General features: G+C 43.5%; 1 non-coding gene across 1 annotated transcript; it reads right to left on the bottom strand.

The window, feature by feature from the left end:
- Window positions 1-2,201: 2,201 nt before the first annotated feature.
- Trnas-cga (transfer RNA serine (anticodon CGA)) lies at window positions 2,202-2,275 on the bottom strand. The gene has a single exon. It is a non-coding gene; the product is annotated as a tRNA-Ser (tRNA).
- Between the last annotated feature and the right edge of the window lie 5,961 nt (window positions 2,276-8,236).

Consider the following 8,236-nt stretch of genomic DNA (forward strand, 5'->3'; position numbering starts at 1 on the left):
CTCATTTAGGGTGGATGCGATTGGATAGGCGACGAGATTGTCACACGCCCCTTTCCTTTCTCGGTTAGTGTCGAGCATCTTCTTTTCTTCTCCTCGTTTATCAAACAACTATCGCAGTTCTGAAACAGCAATAATTGACAAGGGGAACCTTAAATGCACTTGTGCGGAACACTAAATGTTTGCCCATCTCGTTCCCCATTTCAGCCGTGTGACCCAAACTACCCACTAAACTGAATCTTATCCAAAATAATTCTGCGTTGAAGAGGCGCTTAAAGCTTTATCTTTTTTCGTCGGCCTATGACTCTACATATTTGGCTGTCTTTCTTCAGTCCACCATCGAACCAGTATCTCTATCAGTTTGTCAAGACTACACGTTTTCCTCATCCCTACCTATTTCGGCTTTCTCTCTTCCTTCTGACCTGCTAACCGTATCCTGTTATTTATCACTCTCCTCTGAACTGGTCAGCCTCCTCTCCAACTGTGTTCCGCTCTATGAGGTACCCAAAATTTCTATTATAAGAAATTACTCATATTTGACAAAAACTTGAAGAGAAAATTATTGAGAATCGTTAATTAGACTGAAATACAATTTATTTGTTATTATCATTTACTGCTCATTTATGACACATGTTGTAGCTGTTATTATTATACCTTTCATAGTGAAATTAGACATAGTAATCGTTAAAAATCCTCAGTAATTGAGATTATTATTATTATTATTATTATTATTAAGTACTTTTCATTTACTATGCACATTGTAAGGATCACTATACCTGTTATTACTATAATACTGATATGGAAACCATTGTACTATTCACTGTAAATGAAGAGAACATAATAATAGTAATAACAATGATCATAGTAATAATATGCACATTGAAACTATCACTGCACCTGTTATTATTATAATACTTATAATAGATATGGAAGTTAATATAATATTAACTGTAAATGAAGAGTACGCAATAATAACAGTGATATTAATATTCACTTTTAACGATTATTATACACGCTATTACTTTAAAAATTGTAATAGATATGGAGATCATTGTAATATTCACTGTTAATGAAGAGTACATAATAATAATAATAATAATAATAATAATAATAATAATAAAAATATGCACATTGTAAAGATCAATGTATCTGTTATTACTATAATACTTATAATACAGATAATAATAATAACAACGAAAATAGTAGTGACTATATAGTATGTGAGTTCGACTTGATACATCATTGCGTCATTACATTTCTGTCGTTAATGAGGAGTGACACAAAACGGAAATTGATGGCAGCGTTATAGACGGAATCAAAACGGGAGAAGTTGATCAGATCAGGGAACAGGAGAAATAATACAATAATGTTAACGGACGAAATGGAAGAAAGAAATCCCAAACAGACGGCCTAAAAGGAAGGAGAAAACGCAATGAAACTTGACGGGCTGAGAGGGTATGGGGTGTTACTTCAATGCTTACAAAATCGAGTCGCATTTACAAACAACTTGGCATTATGAATCCGCTTATCACTATGACATTGCATCCCATCTGGGCTGGATGCATGCACTGACTTATTTAGGAAGGTTGTCATATAGCCGTTGCGTCCTCCCGTGATGCAAACTGACCTACGACTGTTGTAACTGATGCTTGACATACTGGATATTGACACTTGGAAGGAGTCGACTTTCGAGATGACCATCTTCTACTGGTGTCTGATCTGTGAATTTTGGTGGCCATGTGACTGCCTCAACATCACGCTCACAGTTACCGCAAGCGGTACCTCTCTGACTACTTTCCGTGACTTGAAAGTCATACCCGATGGCTCCCCACTGCGCCTCCCGAAAACGTTGACAGTATGGGAACATTCATCAGGTCTGAAACTTCCTGGCAGATTAAAACTGTGTGCCCGACCGAGACTCGAACTCGGGACCTTTGCCTTTCGCGGGCAAGTGCTCTACCACTGAGCTACCGAAGCACGACTCACGCCCGGTACTCACAGCTTTACTTCTGCCAGTACCTCGTCTCCTACCTTCCAAACTTTACAGAAGCTCTCCTGCGAACCTTGCAGAACTAGCACTCCTGAAAGAAAGGATATTGCGGAGACATGGCTTAGCCACAGCCTGGGGGATGTTTCCAGAATGAGATTTTCACTCTGCAGCGGAGTGTGCGCTGATATGAAACTTCCAGGCAGATTAAAACTGTGTGCCCGACCGAGACTCGAACTCGGGACCTTTGCCTTTCGCGGGCAAATGCTCTACCACTGAGCTACCGAAGCACGACTCACGCCCGGTACTCACAGCTTTACTTCTGCCAGTACCTCGTCTCCTACCTTCCAAACTTTCGCAGGAGAGCTTCTGTAAAGTTTGGAAGGTAGGAGACGAGGTACTGGCAGAAGTAAAGCTGTGAGTACGGGCGTGAGTCGTACTTCGGTAGCTCAGTGGTAGAGCACTTGCCCGCGAAAGGCAAAGGTCCCGAGTTCGAGTCTCGGTCGGGCACACAGTTTTAATCTGCCAGGAAGTTTCATATCAGCGCACACTCCGCTGCAGAGTGAAAATCTCATTCTGATTCCTCAGGTCGTCAACTGGGGTAATGTCGAACCGCAGATCATTCATCAGCCGTCCATATTTCGCCGGCCACGGCACTACTCCAAACGCAGCCGTTTGGTTTTCCGGTGTTAATGGGAGCCTACGAATCTGACGGAAATTCCCTCAGTTGGCTGCTGCTGGTTTCCTGTCTGTGATGTGAGATGCCACACAATGTGCCAAGGTGTCCAGTATTCGTCCTCGAATAGCAGGCGCACAAGCTGTTACGATGGGCAATGAGCACAATACGTCGACCCTCCTTTCAGGTGGTCAGACGTGGTCGATCGGAATCTTGCAGTCCAACACCAGGCCACTGTCATATTCGAACGCGCCATACTTATAATACAAATAATAATAATAATAACAACGAAAATAGTTGTGGTGTCACCGCCGGACACCACACTTGCTAGGTGGTAGCTTTAAATCGGCCGCGGTCCATTAGTACATGTCGGACCCGCGTGTCGCCACTGTCAGTAATTGCAGACCGAGCGCCACCACAAGGTAGGTCTAAAGAGACGTACTAGCACTCGCCCCAGTTGTACGGACGACTTTGCTAGCGACTACACTGACGAAGCCTTTCTCTCATTTGCCGAGAGCTAGTTAGAATTGCCTTCAGCTAAGTCCATGGCTACGACCTAGCAAGGCGCCATTAACCATCTCTAGAGAGAGTCTCACTTGTATCATCAAGAATGCTGTATACAAATGATGGATTAAAGTTAAGTATTCCAGCAGCTACTTACTTTTCTTTATAGCCTTCATTACGTATCCTGTTTCAGACCAAACGCCAGACGGCGTGAGTAAACGCGTGCCTTTCGGTTACCCGTCACTGTGGACTGGCTGTCTTGTCAGTCCACTACAATAGTAGTTACTATATAGTATATGAGTTCGACTTGATACATCATTGCGTCATTACATTGCAAGTGCAATTCAGAAGAGATCTCCACCTCCTCGTACTCTTCCGGATTTATGGACAGACCTGAAGATTTCATGGTGTCAGTTCCTTCTAGTAGTACTTCAGACATAAATCGAGACCATGCCACGTCGTGTTGCGACACTTCCGCGTGCTCGCGAAGGCCCCACACGATATTAGGCAGGTGTACCAGTTTCTTTGGCTTTTCAGTGTATGACTAGCGGAAAAAATGCTCCTATCAGAGCAAAAAAATGGCCGATACGCTCCAGTTTAAAGACTGACTTAAAAGTCGGGTGCCAGTTTCTTCATTCTGCCTTCCTCAGCAACTTCATAAATTTACCCAAAAATTTAGGAATTCGAACATATTCGTGCTTCTTTAACTCACAAGCTCCCCTAACTGTATCTCGGTCTCACCCACTAGTCCATCGCTGTAAGTCTCTCATACACATCCACTCCTACTCACTCACACGATTCAACCAGTCCACCAAATGGAGACCCTTAGTGAGACACCTTTCAAACTGTCATGTGTTGATAACACTGGTCTCGTACGAGTATGCGGCATGTCTATGTCCTTCACAGTGATCACTCAATATGTCATTCTGTTCACGGCCATTATACACCCTACCAGGCCTGGTAACAACACCAAACACGAAGGACATTAAAGCACGCTGCTGGTCGTTCTATGCGTCTCTGATCATTTCCATGCTTGCGGATGGTGCGTATGTGTGCGAAATTACATTGGCATCCAATTATGTCCTCTGGGTGCTTCACTATCTTTTCTCAGTTACAGCAGATAGTGGCGACGAAAGCGTGTGTAGTGTTGACAATCTTAATATCTGGTTACCTAACGTTGTCATTCAGTGCAGGGGGGCGATTTAAAATTTTGCACTGCAGTGTTTTTTTTGAAAATCAATTTGCTTGCCAAGATCGCTATGTAAACACAATTACTAGAGTACTATTTTCGGCAGTATATATTACTCTGCTCAGACCCATAAACTGGACAGTGATAGTTACATCATGACCGAGTGGTACAAGCACTGCATGATGGAACTACCACTGTTCGGTTTTACGGTTCTAACGACGTCGATACATATCGCTGAAACCAGTAATCCAGTAATCGTGCTAATATAGCGATCTTGGCTAATAAATTGGATTTCAAAAGAAGATTACAATGCAGTCTTACGATCGATACGTATGCGACAGCATGTACTACCATTACGTAACAAAACGACGCGTATAAATCAAGAGTTTTCAGAGTCATATACCTCGGTTTCTATTGGTGATAGGAAGGTAGGGTCAAGTGTTTTGGATAGCCCTGTGGCTAGGTACAGTTTGTATACCCAACAGAAGGATAGTATTACTGTAACTGTGTCACACTACAGGGTCAAATTTCGGACATTACATACATCCTCCAGCTTAGGAAAATAGAACAAAGAAAGAACCCACATTTTAACGGTATATTCTCGAAACATTTATCTAGAAGTGACATCTCCCGATTTTTAAAGCTTTGGCTGTTATCGAGAACTGGAAAACATGGTTTCTGGGTACCAAATCAGAGCCATGGATTCCAAGACGGCTACGCACAGTAAACGGTGAAAATTTTGGTGCCCGCATCTTGTGGTCGTGCGGTAGCGTTCTCGCTTCCCACGCCCGGGTTCCCGGGTTCGATTCCCGGCGGGGTCAGGGATTTTCTCTGCCTCGTGATGGCTGGGTGTTGTGTGCTGTCCTTAGGTTAGTTAGGTTTAAGTATTTCTAAGTTCTAGGGGACTTATGACCACAGCAGTTGAGTCCCATAGTGCTCAGAGCCATTTGAACCATTTTTGAAAATTTTGGTGATACGTTCCCAAGATCCCGATCTAGACGAAACTGGAAACTTTTCTTGATATCTTTATTCGTTTCCGAAATAAAATAGAACTCTCCTACCTGTACACATAAAATACGTGCCTAAAATCCGGTGTGAGGCGAAAATAGAGTTTATAAGATGACGTAGCGCAGAGAAATACGGTGTAAAGTGTTTCCGCTATCATCAGAAGGCTTCTGGGAAACCTATGTTGTATTACTGAAACACATGTAAAATATTTGTGCACGGAAAAACCGATCTAAGGTGTAAAATTAGTTTTCTGTTATTTCAGTTTCACATATGTAAAGGGTCAAAATTTTGTTGACCCAAAAATTTCTTTTCAGATGAGTGACATGCCCTGCTCTAGCGGCGAGAACAAGAGAAACAGAGGAAAAATGCACAAAAAGGGGAAATATGCTCCTGTCTCAAATACAGTGACTGGAGAGTCGGATATCGGCTGTCTCGTTCTTCCTTCCTCAGCCTCTTTAAAAAATTTCCCAAGAATTTTAACATGAAAACGTATTTGCTCTTCCTGTTCTAGGAGAGAAGCAGACGGTGGCAGTGGGAAAGAGGCAGAAAATTAATAAATATTTGAAGGCAGCAGACAAATGGTTCAAATGGCTCTAAGCACCATGGGACTTAACATCTGAGGTCATCAATTCCCTAGAACTATTTAAACCTAACTAACCTAAGGACATGACACACATCCATGCCCGAGGCAGGATTCGAACCTGCGACCGTAGCAACCGCGTGGTCCCAGACTGAAGCTCCTAGAATCGCTCGACCACCGTGGCCGGCGGCAGCAGACAGTGATTGCGGCATGGAAAGAACAAAGGAGACAATGGCAGTGTGAGAGAAAGACAGGGGCTGAGTGGCAGTGCAGCATCGCTGACAGTGATGAACAGTGCTAGTAAAAGAGTGAAGGGGACAGTGCCAAAGGAAGTGGAAATGGGTGAGAGCTAGTGATAACGAGACACAGAATCTAAGATAAAAACAATGTGGAAGAGAGAATAATGACAGTGAGAGTAGACAGTAGCAGTAGGACAGACAGAAAAGAGACTGTGGCTATGAGAAAGGAGACAGAGACAAGACAAATAGATAATGAGAATGAGTTGGGCTGAATAAGTGAGTAGGAGTGGATGTGTATGAGAGACTTACAGCGATGGACTAGTGGGTGTGAGCGAGATACAGTTAGGGGAGCTTGTGAGTTAAAGAAGCACGAATATGTTCGAATGCCTAAATTTTTGGGTAAATTAAGTTGCAGAGGAAGGCAGAATGAAGAAACTGGCACCCGACTTTTAAGTCAGTCTTTAAACTGGAGCGTATCGGCCATTTTGTGCTCTGATAGGAGCATTTTTTCCGCTAGTCATACACTGAAAAGCCAAAGAAACCGGTACACCTGCCTAATATCGTGTAGGGCCTCCGCGAGCACGCGGAAGTGTCGCAACACGACGTGGCATGGTCTCGATTTATGTCTGAAGTACTACTAGAAGGAATTGACACCATGAAATCTTCAGGTCTGTCCATAAATCCGGAAGAGTACGAGGAGGTGGAGATCTCTTCTGAATTGCACTTGCAAGGAAACACACATATGCTCAAAGGTGTTCATGTCTGGCGAGTTTGGTGGCCAGCCGAGGTGTTTAAATTCAGAAGAGAGTTCCTGGAGCCACTCTGTAGCAATTCTGCAATTCTGGACGTGTGGGGTGCCGCATTGTCCTGCTGGAATTGCCGAAGACGGTCGAAATGCACAATGGATATGAATGGGAGCAGGTGATCGGACAGGATGCTTACGTACGTTTCACCTGTGTGATCGTGGGGTTGATCTTCTATTCTGTTATTCTGCGCAACGGATTAATCTGAGATGTACCCTTTACCCTGTGGCTCCTGCAAGATGCAATTTCCACCCACATACTACTACAGAAGTCAGACAGACGCTCCCAACGTTCTAAAGAGAAATGCCTGAAAAACTTTCAGCAATAAATATCTTCTGGAGTCGTCTGCTGTAAGGAAAGTTTAAATTCCCAGAAACACACACACACACACACACAAATATATATATATATAGGGTGTTTCAAAAATGACCGGTATATTTGAAACGGCAATAAAAACTAAACGAGCAGCGATAGAAATACACCGTTTGTTGCAATATGCTTCGGACAACAGTACATTTTCAGGCAGACAAACTTTCGAAATTACAGTAGTTACAATTTTCAACAACAGATGGCGCTGCGGTCTGGGAAACTCTATAGTACGATATTTTCCACATATCCACCATGCGTAGCAATAATATGGCGTAGTCTCTGAATGAAATTACCCGAAACCTTTGACAACGTGTCTGGCGGAATGGCTTCACATGCAGATGAGATATACTGCTTCAGCTGTTAATTGTTTCTGGATTCTGACGGTACACCTGGTCTTTCAAGTGTCCCCACAGAAAGAAGTCACAGGGGTTTATGTCTGGCGAATAGGGAGGCCAATCCACGCCGCCTCCTGTATGTTTCGGATAGCCCAAAGCAATCACACGATCATCGAAATATTCATTCAGGAAATTAAAGACGTCGGCCGTGCGATATGGCCGGGCACCATCTTGCATAAACCACGAGGTGTTCGCAGTGTCGTCTAAGGCAGTTTGTACCGCCACAAATTCACGAAGAATGTCCAGATAGCGTGAACAGTAATCGTTTCGGATCTGAAAAATGGGTCAATGATTCCTTTGGAAGAAATGGCGGCCCAGACCAGTACTTTTTGAGGATGCAGGGACGATGGAACTGCAACATGGGGCTTTTCGGTTCCCCGTATGCGCCAGTTCTGTTTATTGACGAAGCCGTCCAGGTAAAAATAAGCTTCGTCAGTAAACCAAATGCTGCCCACATGCATATCGCCGTCATCAATCCTGTGCACTATA

Source organism: Schistocerca cancellata, chromosome 1 (assembly GCF_023864275.1).
Source record: "Schistocerca cancellata isolate TAMUIC-IGC-003103 chromosome 1, iqSchCanc2.1, whole genome shotgun sequence".
NCBI classification, from domain to species: Eukaryota; Metazoa; Arthropoda; class Insecta; order Orthoptera; family Acrididae; genus Schistocerca; species Schistocerca cancellata.